General features: G+C 37.6%; 1 protein-coding gene across 3 annotated transcripts in view; it reads left to right on the forward strand.

Moving 5' to 3' along the window:
• Positions 1–2,095: 2,095 nt before the first annotated feature.
• PLEKHA5 (pleckstrin homology domain containing, family A member 5) overlaps positions 2,096–14,729 on the forward strand; it is a 249,438-nt gene continuing 236,804 nt past the window's right edge. For 2 of the 3 annotated variants that reach the window (XM_008568651.1, XM_008568652.1), the window contains exon 1: positions 2,096–2,150. The gene's annotated coding sequence lies outside the window, so the exon portion shown is untranslated. The remainder of the gene's footprint in view (positions 2,151–14,729) is intronic. The other variant, XM_008568650.1, reaches the window with a different exon arrangement.

Raw genomic sequence — 14,729 nt, forward strand, 5'->3', positions numbered from 1 at the left:
GAGTTCTGTGGAGTCGGGGGCGCCTCGTTCTCCTAGCCTTTCAGCACCATTTGGAGACGGCGCCCCCTTCCTGCGCACTCTCCCCGCGCACTCTCCCCATCCCAACCTGGCCGACTGCCTCTCCCTGAAACCTGGAATGCCGGGTGTTCCCTCCTCAGCCACTCCTACCTCTCCCCCCACTCCGGCCACCTTTGTGTGATCCTTCCCCGCTGTCCCCCCCGGCAGCCCCGGGACCCCGCCACTCGCCCGCCGGGATACTGTAGCCACGTCTTCTCGCTCCTCCTGGGAGAGCTGCCGCCTTCTCCTCCTAGGTGGGACTTGTGGGTGGGTGGCTGATGGGGGAGGAAAAGAGTTCGGGGGCGCTGCGAGCCTCTCTGTGACAGGGAACAGCTCGGGAAATGCTTGGCGCGTTCCCTCCTGCCACACGAGGAGCAGCCGGAGCCGGAGGAGGCATTCGCAGCCGCAGTTGCTGGCGAGCCACATTCAAAGTCCCCGGCGGCCGTGCGGAGGTTACGCGGACCGCCGGGAGGCGGTGGGCGTGCGAGGGGCCGTCCCGGGGCTGGGGTGGGCTGGGGGGCGGTGGGGGGCGTTCGGGCCCGAGCTGGAGCGGGTCGGTGGGGAAACGGATCTCTCGGGTGGCTTTGGTCGCTTGTTTTGAATGCCAAGTGCGAGTTGAACTGGAGAAGGGCTCATTGTAGTTTCGGTGCTGGTCTGGCTTTCTTTTGTCATTCTTTGTTTACGTTCGTGAAACTTGTTTGTCTTTGAAACGTAACATGTGTTCTCTTCCTGGCCTGCCACTATCTCGGGTGATCGGAAAGGCTCGAGAACAGGTTGGGTCGAAGGTGAGGCCACTTTCAGCAGCCCTTCAGAGCTGCTCTTCAGGATACTTTCCCTCCAACTCTGAGATTTTGTGAATCTGTTGAAGTTGCCAGGATATAGAACAAACCTGCCTTTTCAATTAAATGCTGGAGTTCAGCGAAGTGACTAATGTCTCCAAATTTGCAAAAAAGTGGAGGAGGAAAGGGAAGGCTGCTGTAGCAAGCGTGATGAGGTTACATTTTTAAGGCATTTCTGACTAATACATCGTCATATTTCTTAACTCCCTGGTGCAGTCTTTGACTTCAATATACCGATTCAATGTGTTGCATACATATTTCAACTTCGATGGTCTGTCTCTTCGCTTGTATGGATAGTAACAAATTTATTTCATAAAAGACAATATGGTATTTAAATTATTTAGCCTGATCATCCTATGGAATTATTTCCTGCCTGTTTTGGTTATGTGTAATATAAACACGAGTATGTTTCTTAATTGCCCTCACAGGTTTGATAACATTCACACCACAGGAAAATCTTACTCTCTTATGTGATTTCACATTAATTTTGTTTTTCTGGTTTGGTCTACTTTGCTTGGACTCTGTGATTTTGGTACACACATCAATGGCTTTTTATTTCAGAAAAGTATTGTAAGTCCAAACCCTTGTCAGTAATAGGTAATATGTGGCATGTAAAGATACCATCGTTTACCTGAATTATTCCCAAGTTTATTACTTGAAACTTCACATCTCTGAAAGTCAAGCATATAGAAACACACATCAGATTTTGGTGTCAGATTTCATTTCCACTGTACTTTTTTTCTTTTTCATCAGTGACACTTTCAAGATGGATTCATTTATATAGCTGAAAAATATTTTCTTAAATAGATACAATATATGTAAGAAGAGGCAGGCATTGCATGTTTTGCAGTTTTGTGGTTTTTGCCAACCACTGATGAGTATTTTCCCGGGGATTAGAAGGCTTCCCTTAGCTTTTTTGGATGCCAGAGCAAGATCCTCTCCACCCTGATCATTGAAGTGTATAATCATGTCATACTCTTTAATATTGTTGAATCTTTTCTGGTGGCTTTAAATTTGAATTGCCATTTTCCCAAAAATGATATTATATCTTTATTGCCAGTCTAACACTTTTTTTTAGTTAGAAACCTACTTAAATGAAAATAGTTCATCATGAAAACAAGTAATTAAAATTGATTGAAACTTATTTTGCTGTCGTATTGAAGTAATACTAATTGTAATATGTATATGTTTTTTAGATTTGCCTACTGGCTGGGAAGAAGCATATACTTTTGAAGGTGCAAGATACTACATAAAGTGAGTTTTTTGATTTGGTTTTTTCCATGGTTATTTGAATGCTGTGACTACTTTTCAGTGAAATAGTTGTATGTCCAGACATGATCCTGATTTTTTTTAAGTTTATCATATAATATTGACTGTGTCCTTTCAGGGTGAGAATTTTGAGAATTAGGTTATTAATCTGGATATTCGCTGATTCATTGATTTGGGAATTAGATCATTTATGGCCACAATTTCATTGTTTGGCGCTTCTGTATGTATTCCTGGGTGATAGAGCATTATAGTCTTTTGTCTTTAGCTAAGTGGTACTTACAAAGTTTTGGTCGTTGATTATCTGTGCCAAGAGATGCCAAACAAAAATAGTTTTTAAGTTATGTTACCATCTTTTTTTTTCTTTTTAAGCAAATTGCGTTCATGTGTATTTTGACCAGAGCTGTTCATAAGTAGCAGAAGTGATGTAAAGCTAGATGCAGTCTGATGAACAGTGACAAAGTGGAAATAAAAATAAACATATATATTGAATATTTTAGAGCATATGTTGGAGCATTGTTTGTAATTTTGCTTCAGTTTATATAAATGTATCTAAGTCAGTGTGTTCTACTGATGTTTATATTTGAATAAAAGGCTTTTGGTAGAGTTTGAGAGGAAAGATGACCAATCAATCCCAATCTTAAAACCAATTCTATAGAATATTGAACTAATTTCTGTTCATATTTAACTTGGTAGTGGAGACAGATACAGTGCTGGAGGTCAACATCACGTAGGAAAATTTTTAATCCCCCAAGGGAAAATGAAGATGGTTTTGTCTTTGTTTTATATTAGAAACTGTTTACTTAAGAGCTTTGTTTTTGTTGTTTAAAAAATGTTTAATTTTAAGGAACTGAGTCTTGAAAGAGAATGCTTAAATACAAGATTGGTTTAAGATCTCCAAAGTTTATTAATAATAACAGATACCTATGTAAAATTTCCCTTATTTCATCGGCCCTAGTAAGTTATTTTCATTAAGTGACAGTTTTTATGATCATACCATACTTCCACTAAATTATAATTACTTGTATATTTCTTTAGGTTTTTTTAGAAGTACATTTATGTAAATGTCAAGGGATTATTTATAGGTATTAGGAATGCTTGCTTTTGGATATAGAAATAGAGAAAGCAGAAATAAGATACAGGAACAGAGTGGTTGCATCGTGTGGTCCTCCTCTGGATTGTTTTTTTGGTTAAATCTTTTAGTTGGAGATTGTGCTGTACATTATTAGTTGGCCTAAAAAAATAGACTTGAGTAAAGTGCAGTCACCAAGTATTTTTCTAGTGGTTATTTTCATCCTGAATTAAAGTGAGTTTGCATTGCCATGAAAAGGGATGCTTTCTTTTTGGGGATGTAGTATTGATGTTATGAAGAAAGACAGTTTTTTCAGTTCATTTTATTTATTCAGTGTAATTTCAACTACTGTACGTTAAGCTTAGCTGATCTTATAAGAACAGAGGTAAGACTTCAATTCTCAATAATATTTTAATTTCAATGTGTACATTCTTGGATGATTGTTTATTTGACAGTACAAAATGTTATTCTTTGTGGGCTGAAAATATGTATGTTTTAATTTAGAACTAAGCTGTCAGAAAGCCTTTGAGTTTTCTTTTGTTTTACTAGACATTTTGATTAGATTTTATTCTATGTTGACTTAAACAAATTGGAATCTTATTTGAGTGCCATACTTAAGTAAGTTTCTCAGGAAAATTAGGATAATATTAAGAAAGCTGCAATAATTTTACTTTATTCAGGAGACATTTTTAAACTAGTGGGTTTAATCATGTATTAATAGACAGCCAATAATTGTGTCCAAAAGTAGCAGTAAATAATTTATATTATGAAAGTAATTAGTTCTAAACCTAAGCATATTACAGAAACATGTATTAAACTTCTAAGTAAACTAACGATTGACAAATGTGTGATTTCCTGAATGTTAGATGCTATTGCTTTACCTTTCTGGGTTATGTCAGAAGACTAATTATTTTTTCCAGATTACATTCCTAATGTAGGCCATACTTTCCTAGAAACTTTTTACTTGCTTGTATTGTTATGAGTGATTAGGGATGCTTTATCATTCTGATATGATAGGGGCACTACTTTACAATGTATAGAATGCTTTTAATCATGGAGGTGGTCGGGAGAATTACTATTCCCATTGTCACACCACATAATAAAATAACATAAACATGCGTTTAGAACTTATAGTCTGCAGAGACAGCGTGATGAGAAACAGCAGGAACATGAACTATATTTAGAATGTTCAGAGTAGAGGAAAAGATAGGAGTCTGAAGTAGGAAAGTGACTAATGTTGCTGGATATATTTTTTCAGTGTTGCTTTTTTTATTAGATGAAGAAAGGAGGTTATTGATCACATTCTAAGAAAAGGAGGTGATAGAGTGAGCAAGGTGGATTTTGTTCACATGGGAGGAGGGAAGGTAGAAAGGCCAAGAAAAGACATGTTGGCCCTCTGGATGTTCCTAATCCTGTATTCTGGGAGGCTCCCATAGCAAGAAGGGAGACCTAAATAACTTGAGTTGTTTCTACTTTGTTCCTAAGTGAAGTTCTACACATTTAACTCTCAACTTATTCCTCTCCTGAATGAATGTTTGTTGTTGTTCAAAATGGTTGATTGCAATAAAGAATTTATCTTTGGATAATATTTTGGTATTGACAATTGCATCTCTGTAGCTAGTAAAGGAAAGAGCATTGGAGTGAGGAAGTCCTAAGAGCTTGACTGGTGTTGACCTTAAAGATTTTGGAGCTCAGTATTTATTCAATCTTTAAATTAGGCTAGCTGGAAAATCCTACTAGTAATTTTTGTCCCATTTCTAAATTACTTTGAATTTTATACTGTTCTGGGAATTTACAGTATGTTAGAAAATAATGAATTCATAAGGCCAAGAAGAAATGAAGTGGAAAATGCAGAAAGCTATTTAGATTTCATCCTTAGTGATTTTATTCTCTCTGTTTAAGCTTTGTATACATAACCACAGATAAGTGTGAAGTATGTAGCACTAGAGTTGTGTGTACTTTCTTTCTGTTTTGTGCTTACATTTCCTTGTAAAATGTTTGTATACACATCTTTCCCCCCCAGAGCTTCATGGAAACAGATAATAGTGCTAATGTCAACAAAGGACCTGATTAGAGTAAGAGCTGTATAGATTTGAGTTGGATAATCAGCTTATTTTATACAATCTTTGAAATTGTTTCTTTAATACAAGTTTACAGTTAGGTAACAAAATATATAATATAGAGAATGTATCTTACATCCATAAAGTATCTTATATCTATTTGGCCAAAAAAAATGGTAGAACATACATGGAAATAATTTATCTTAAAGATTATTTAATCCTTTAATTTTTTCCGAGATAAGGAATTTTCAGTATACCCTAAGCTAGCCAGCCTCTAAATTATTTTATTATGTGTGTGTGTAAATACTTATGTACAGAGTTTAAGTTTGATTATTGAGTTTCCATATTGCTTTTTAAAACTTAATTCATGCCATTTATCTTTAGGAAGAATGCTGAAAATTATTATTAGTGAATTTTAAATATAGCTTTAAATATTCCATATTCTTACTAGAAATCAAATAACTTAGCCCATGAAGTACAGAGGATAATCTTACATATTTGAAAGTTATAAAGCTTTCTGCTTACACCTTGAAAGTGTTGCTTAATGACTCTAATGACAGGTCATGGTAGCTTAAAATGGATGATTCATTGACTATTCCTTTGTGCTTTAAAGCTTTAAGATGCTTAACTTAAAGTGCCAAGTAAATCTTAAAACAATGCTCTCTGAATAGTGAGCAACTTTTTTCTGGTTATTTAAAAGTCATTGCTTTATGTGGCAGGATTAGGGATCAAAATAATACTTGCAAGGTAGTAAAATAGTATGCAAATTTTGTGAAGTTATATTTTCATACTGCTTTTTTCTTAAAATTTTAATTTCTGAAAGTTGAACTTTTCTCAGATATGCAAATAGAGCAGTGTTTGATTTTGGTTAATGAGGTTTCATTTCAGTATCTGCAATAGTTGGATTCATTGTGTGCTGAGAATTCCAAACTTACCTACAACAAAGGGAATTCTAGTATGAAGTATTTATTTGAAGTTGCGAGTGAGAAAAAGCATGTTTCTTCACAGATCACAATTCAGAACATGAATGAAGATGGGAAACCTAAATAGTTGCCATAAGAATATCAGAATATAGTATTGTGTATTTAGAATTTAAAATTGTTTTGTACTCTGGTACTAAAATATTATAATCAGATTTTGGTTACTAGAGTGATATGCTTTAGAACAATTCATGGATGTCAAGCTAGGGCTGGGTATGGAACTCACAGACCCATCAAGCATCTTCCTCGGGCATCCGCCGCTCTGCCGGGCTTCCAAGGACCTATTTGCCCATTGCCTAGCTCATAGACCTGCGTGTAAGGGGTGTGGTGACCCAGCCTGGTGTGTCAGGGGTCCGGGGACCCAGCCTGGCATGTGAAGGGTTTGTGACCCAGTCTGTGAACAGGCTTGAGGGGTCTGTGAGCTCCAGACCCAGCACTAGCTCGATAATTGGCCCAGTCGGCAGGATTATGGGCAGGGAAAAGAGCCAAACACTTGGCGACATCGGCAGGGTTCCTACATTAGCCTAGCTTTACAATGGACATTGTATTTCTTTTTCATATTCATAATAGAAGAGTTTTGGACTGTAATATGTAATTCCTTACATGTGTAAAGCATATTATGGTAATTCATTAGGTACTATACAACTATGAGCCATGGTTTCAAACTTCAGGGAGTGTGTAATAGAAAAATATGCAGTGTATTAAAATGGGTAGATGATGTGGAGAACATGGACTTAGTGCAAGTCACCTCAATATAGCATTAAACTCATTTAATCCTCACAATAGCCTTTTGTTAGTAATTTCCTTTTTCTTCTGATGAACCCGAAGGTCAGAGAGGTCAAAGACCTATTGTAGGTCATACAGCTTCATCATTAGTCACTAGCAGTCCAATTAAAGTCTCTGGGCTAAAGTCTCTCTATATCTAAAAGTACAAGGTAGTGTAAGCAGGTCTTACAATATGTGTTCCTTCATAAGTTGGTTGCTTGGGACTAGAGGTATATTTTGTCATAAAGCATGTGTGGTGGCTAGGTTAGTAGACCAACTCACAAACAAAAGCTTTTTTAACCCTCTAAAAACCTGTTGCCTAGTATTATATTAACACAGACTTGGGACTTGGTCATTCCTTTATATTCACTCAGGAATAGCTAGTGAATGCCACGCACTATTTTAGAAGCTTGTGGATACAATGGGGAACCATACAACTATGGCCAGCCTTCCTGGAGCCTACAGTCTAGTGGGAGAAAGACATTAAAACAATAAATGAAACAAACATGTAATTTAAAAATGACATCTTCATAAAGGAAAAGTACAGCGTGTTGTGACAGATTAGGAAAATTTATCATAAATAACTGTTGCAATCATAAAATGCATTCAGAGTTTCAAGATTGGGGTGCCAGGACTTCCAGCCACAGTGGACATTGTTGTGGAATCACATTCTCTTTCTTTTTAGCTCCAGGACCAGGCCTGCTTAGTATTCTGTCCTTGTGATACAGCTTAATGCCTGGCATCTAGACAGTCTCTAAATAAGTGGTATCTGTGATGGTGCTGCTGCCTCCTAGTCTTTGAAGGAGTTAAGATAGAACAAGTAGAGTCCCCACAACTCAGCTGGTTACATTTTGAGAACACTTTCTCTGTATCTCAAGTGGTTTCCCCTTCCCCCTCCAATTTGAATAGACCCCTTAGGAAGAGGGGGAAGTAAAGAATAGAAAAAGGTAGAAAGGGCTGGAAGAGTTGGAGGCCCTGGAGACCATCCTAATATAAACATCCCTGTCCACCCACCTCTGTCTGTCCTATGAAAGACAGTGTAGAGTTTCTTAATATTTGTTGGCAAATGCTTTTCTCTTGAGGCCTTTTCATTTTTCTATAACAGGTAAGTATAAGTTGGGGTTAATGGTGAAGAGTTATATATATATGTGTGTGTATATATGTATATGTGTAAGTTGGAGTTAAAAGTGTAAAAAATGATACTGTTAGTTGTTGTCATAAGAATTCAGAGGAGGAAGAGACAACTTAGCTGAGCTGTCCTGGAAGGGCTTAAGGAAAAGGTAGGAGTTGAGCTAGGCCAGGGGATATGGATGGGATTCAGATGGGTTGATATAAATGACCAGTACGTTATTAAGTTCATGGGGGTGGGAACACAGATGTGTGAGATTAGTAGTGATAACTATTGTGCTGTTAAGTGATGTTAATGTAGAACATACTAGGATGATGGGAGGTAAACCTAGGAATACTGTTTGGAGCCATATTGTGTCTGGGCTTCACATGTTAGGCTGAGATTTTTATTTTCTAGGCAAGCCATTGCAGATTTTTTTTGGTATAGCATTAATTACATAAAGTGCAGGTTTTTAGGGAGATTTTAATATAGGCAGCTTGGATTAGACAGGGGCAGACCTGGAATCAAAAGGACCAATTCTGGTCTGTTGTCCTAATCTGGGAGTTAGTTGCTTGAACAAAGTTGGTGACAGCGGGAATGGAAGGGAAGGGGAGGCCATTGATCAAAGATATTAAAGAGGAGTTGACAGTCCTTAGGAGGCTTGCTGAGCAAGGAGGTTGACAGAGAAAAAGAAGTCAGAAGCTACTCAAAGCCTTTGTGTGTTGGTGACTACAAGAATGATGATGATACCCTTGACCAGAATAAGGGAGTAGGTGGAGTGGAGAAGCCCTAGGTGGACATGTTAATAATGGTTTGTTTTCAAGCTGCTTATCGTTAGAGGAAATAGTATTTTAGGTCTAAAATCTGGCCTTTACAAAGAACTACCAACATTATCTTTTATCCTTCCCTCACAAACAACAAAACACATCTCCCATCTCCCCCCAAAATCCTATCTCAGCTACCTAAGTGACCGTCTACCTGTATATAGATCTAAGCTGGGAATTTCATATTCATCCATCTAATTATCAACAAACACTATTTACTGTGTGTCGAGTACTTTAGGCTTTATGAGTAAAACAGACAAGGATCCTACTCAAGGAGCTTGTAGTTGAATTTGTAGGAGACACAGTAATAAAATAATCACAAAAATATACAGTGATTGACTATGATAAATGCTGTGAAATATACGTAATGTTTTGACTACATATATTGAGAGCCTTGGCCCAATATGGGGGTTACTGGGAGAGGCCTTTCTCACAAACATAGAAAGTTAAGCTCTGAACCCTCACAGAGTGGATAAGAACGGAGCAGTGCAAAGTCACTTGAAAGAAGAAGAATAAATAGCTTCCTGGTCTTGAGATTGGGCCACAGCCTGAGTGAAAAAGTTGCCATATCTAAAGAAAGACTTGGGTGTGTGGGGGTGATGGGGTATGGAAATTTAGCAAAAGAAGAAAGCTGTGATAGAAGTTGGTTTTTACTGTACAATAGAGAGCACTTAGCTAAGTGATTTTGGTGGTTATTTCAGTCGCAGTACGTTCTTTTACAATTCTCTTCAATACATTTTGAACTCATAGTTATGTGCCTTAGTGGTTAGGATATGTCAGTAAACAAAATCGACCAAAAAACTCTGCCATTCTGTGGAGTAGGATGTGGGGGGGACAGAATGTCAGACAAAGTAAACAAACAAGTACATTTCATAGTATGTGAGAATATATAAATGTTATAAGAAAAAAAAAACAAAGTAGGGTTGGGAAGATCAGGAGAGGAATGATAAGGAATGGGTTTGGAGAAAAAGGATTTGAAAAATAATGGGACCAGATTGTGTGTGGGCCTCATTGGTTGATGTAAGGATTCTGGCTGTTACTCAGGGGGATGGGAAACATTGCAGGTCTGAGCAGAGGAGACACATGGTCTGACTCCGCCCTTTGCAAGGGTCACTGTGACTGCTGTGTTAAGAGATTTTGGGGGCTAATGGAGCCTGCTCAAGACTAGGTTCTGTCCCCTACCAGGTTTTCTTCTTGTATTTCTCCTTAGTACTTAAAAGGATTATGATTAAATATTTAATCGTATAATTACCATATTTCTTTTAAGCTGCCAGTGATTATAAATTACACCATTGACTTAATAACCTTTCACGGAAGAAAAAGTGAGACATGACCATATTAAATAGACTTCTTGATCCTTATTTCAGAAACATTAATATATTTAAAAAGTGCATGTTAGCATCAAGAAAACATTTGTTTAATACCTTGTTTCCCCATACTCCATATGGTAGGTAAGCTTCATGAAAAGTGATCTTATTCAGTGCCGTGTTTTTAGTACCTTAGTCTAAGCCTTTCTCATAGAAGATTTGCAATAAATATGTGTTAATTGAAACCTAATTCTATGCTATTCAGAAGCCTTATAATTTGGCTCTTTGTGAAATTTAAGTACTCTGTCCGTGTGATATTTATCTATCTTGATATGAATTAGTAAATGAACTGTTTCTCGAGTTTGATTTATGTGATTCCACTCTGAGAGACAGGATCTTCTTAGAGGTCTAGTCCAGGATAAGGCCAAGATAATGCAGAGTCCTTTGAGGCCTCTGGGGAAGCCAACACCTGGACTTTGCCACTGACCATCCCATTTCCATTTGAAAACTTTTACAGTTCATTCTTGAGCTGAACTACCGTGGTTTCAGGAAAACAAGGAGATATTACTGAAGTCTGTACTATTGTGAATAGTATGGAAAAACTGAATGTAGATCAAATGTTAGAATACTGATAGGTGTCCAATAGGAATCTGAGAGAAATAGAAAGTGGTCCTCATGAGCTACAGGTGATAGACATTTTCGAGCCACTTGGGAAACTCCTTGGTCACTTAGGAGTGGCCTCTGAGCAATTTGGGAATTCTTCTCTGAAGTGGCCATTAACTTCAGAAGCAGCCAAGAGATCATCCCTCTCAACTATTAGCTCTCTGAAGGCAGAGACAGTCTCACAGTCATCTTTGTTTCCAGTGCCCAGATCATAACGGGCAGTTAGATATTTGAAATGAAGACCTAGAAAAGATTGTAACAGAAATCTCTTTACCTAAATCTGAACATCCCAGGGCATTTTTTTGCCTTCTCACTTATTATCTAGTCAGGACTTAATTATTGTTGTAAATGTCAGTGACCGAAGCCAACTAGTATAAGCAAAAAGGAGACTTTATTTACACATTAATTTCAGGAGTGACACAAATTAATTCTTCAAGGCTTTCATTCATCTATTTTTTTTTTTTTTCTCTGCAGAAAGCTTTTCTTCACTTACCCAGAAAAATGGTTGCCTTCAGCTCTGAATTATACACTTTTAGGTTTTTAACCCAAAAGATGAGGTTTCTTCTCCAGTCCCAACTAAAAAAATCTTGGACAGGGATTTTGACCACCTTGGATTACATGCCCATTGCCAGAACAGACACTGGCCTGCTAGGCTTCAGTCATTGTCTGTCCTTGGCTGGAGCCAAGATAGTAATATTGGCAAGACCTCCAGAAGCATGAGGTTAGAGAGGAAAGCTTAATTCACCATAGGTATTTGGGGTGCTTGCTCTTCCTTATAACATGGTGTAAAATGCCTAAAGGCCAGAAGACAGTGAACCTGAGTATCTGTAAACTTCTGAGAAAAGTGATGGTACCAGTGATCTGCAAGGAAGCTTTTTGCTTTACACTGCAGAGGGAATAGTGGAAGATATTCTGGATGGTTCATGTTTGGACCTGGGAGAATGAAGAGAAAGTGTTAAACTTTGAGGAAGAACGGGTAGAAGCCAATTCTAGACTGGCTGCTGAGCAAGGGAGGCTGAGGAACCCATTTAAGCAGAAGTGGCAGTAGAACCTCACTATGGTAGAAACCTCACTCTGCTATGGTAGGTTATTAAATATTTATTATAAAGCTGTTCAACCTAAAATTTAAATCTCAGTAAAATGGGACAGTATGACAAGATTTTGAGCAGAAATAAAGAACTCCTTACCCAATTTTCACAGTATAAAGAGATGATATAGGGAAAATAACATGTTAAACTTAGTATAAATTTTTTTCTCTGTTGAGAATTCATCGCTATACTACATCTATTTTGGAAAAGCTGTTCTATCACAGAATATAGATGCATTCTAAAAATGATAGCTTTTTATTGTATATATTTAAGGTGTATAACATGATGTTTTGAAATATTTATACATAGTGAAATGGTTCCATAGTCAAGCAAATTAACATACCCATCACCTCACATAGTTACCCTTTTTGTGTGTGTGTCTGTATAAGAGCACCCAAAGTCTACTCTCAGCAAGTTTCCAATATACATTATTAACTAAATCCTCATGTTGTACATTAGATCTCTAGGTTTATTCATCCTACATAACTGCAACTTTGTAGCCTTTGACCTATCTTTCCCCTTTCCCCCCAACCCCTGCCGCCGCTTTTACTCTCTGTTTCTATGCAGTTGACTTTTTTTTTTTTTTAAGCTTCCACATGCAGTATTTTTTTTCTGTCTGGCTTATTTCACTTAGCATAATATCTCCAGGTTCATCATCCATGTTTTGGTTGGATCTCCTTTTTAAAGGCTGAGTAATAGTCTATCATGTTTTCTTGATCTATTGTCTGTTGATGGACATATAGGTTGTTTCTTATCTTGGCTATTGTCGGTAATGCTATAGTGAAATGGGAGTGCAGCTATGTCTGTGAGCTGCTGATTTCATTTCCTTTGGGTATATACCCAGAAGTGAGATTGATGGATCATATTATAGTTCTGTCATATGGTAGTTTCAATTTTTTGAGGAGCTTCCCTACTGTTTTCCATAATGGCTGCAGCAATTTACATTCCCACCACCAATATATAGGGGTACCCTTTTTTCCACACCCTTGCCAGTATTTGTCTTTTTGATTATTATGGCATTTTTTTAAAGTTAGTAAAGAAATATCAGAGAATGATTCCAGATCAAATAATAAGAATGTATGTTTACTATGTATGCTTCTTTTCTAACCTGTTTTATAGTGTTAAAAATTTTTTTCTTATTACAGTTTAGAAGTAAGGCATTTTTATTGTAGAACATTTGGAAAATACTGAAGAGTATAAAGATAGGGAAAATAATCACTCTCAGTTCTTTTATGCACAGAATTTATACTAATATTTTGGTACAAATGCATAATTACATGAATATATATTTTTAAATATTAGAGTTTTATTGATAATACTGTGTTGAATACTGTTTTCATTAAAGTTATATTGTGTCCTCATGTCATTATATATTTATTCAGTAGAGGATTTTTAATAACTATGATGTTTTGTCTTATGAATATATGATAGTTTAATCATTACTTCTAGATGGCTCTATTGTTTCTAACTTTCTTCCATGAGAAAAGTTTTTATATCAACATTTCTTATATGCATGTCTATTTCCTAGAATTAGAATTATTGGGAAAGGATATGAGCTTTTTTTTTTTTTTTTTTTTTTTTTTTTCGTGTCCGGCAACGGATCACAACCCTCAGTGTCACGCCCGTACCGGACCGGGACCGGCAACGGGATCGCAACCCTCGGTGTTGCGCCCGCACCTCACTCAGCCAGTGAGCGGGAACCGGTCTGTACGTGGGATCCGAACCCTCAGCGGGAGCGCCGCCGCGCTCCCAAGCAGCGCACTGTAGCAGTGCGCCACCGGGCCGGCCTAGGATATGAGCTTTTTTAAAGGTTCATTACCTAACATTTTGCCACATTGCCCTCTAGAAGATGTGTACCATAGTCCCTGCTTATCCTTGGGGTATACGTTCCAAGACCTCCAGTGGATGCCTCAAACTGGGGATAGTACACACACACAGTGTTTTCTTATACATACATACCTCTGATAAAGTTTAACTTATAAATTATGTGCAGTAAGAAATTAACAACTAATAGTAATATAGAACAAACAATATATTGTAATAAAGTTATGTGAATGTGGTTTCTCTCTCTCAAATTTATATTTTCAGAGTGCTGTTAACTGCAGAAAGTGAAACTGCAGATAAGGACTATATCTGCATACTTGGAATAAATGCTCTTGATTGAATAGATGGTTTAAAGGTAACTCGTGGAGAATCTGTGTGGATTGTTATTAGTGATTTAGATGTTTTGGAACAGGGATTACTCTTTCATTTGTCTGTTGTTACATAAATTACTACCCCAAAATTTAGTGGCTTAAACAGTGATTTTTATTTTCTCACCTTTCTGTGAGTTGACTGGGCTGAGCTGTTCTGTTCTTCTGTTCCATGTGGTGCAACTAAGGACACTTGTGCAGCTGCATTTCTCTGGAACTTGGAGCTTGGAACACCCAGTGTCTCTCTCTTCAGGGCTTCTCATCACTTAGCAGTCTATCTCCAGTTTCTTTATAGCATGGTAGTTCGCTTCTAGGAATAATCATCCCAAGAGGACAAGCCACAATTTGCAGGTGCTCATAAAACTTCTGCTTACATCATGCTTGATCATGTTTTGTTGGCTAATGCAAGTCATGTGCTGAAGGCCAAAGTGAAAAGTGGGAGGAGGACTACACATGGGTTGAATACTGGAAGTCGGGGGGGGGGGGGGGGGGGCACTGCAAACCATTT

Source organism: Galeopterus variegatus, unplaced genomic scaffold (genome assembly GCF_000696425.1).
Source record: "Galeopterus variegatus unplaced genomic scaffold, G_variegatus-3.0.2 Scaffold428, whole genome shotgun sequence".
Lineage (NCBI taxonomy): Eukaryota > Metazoa > Chordata > Mammalia > Dermoptera > Cynocephalidae > Galeopterus > Galeopterus variegatus.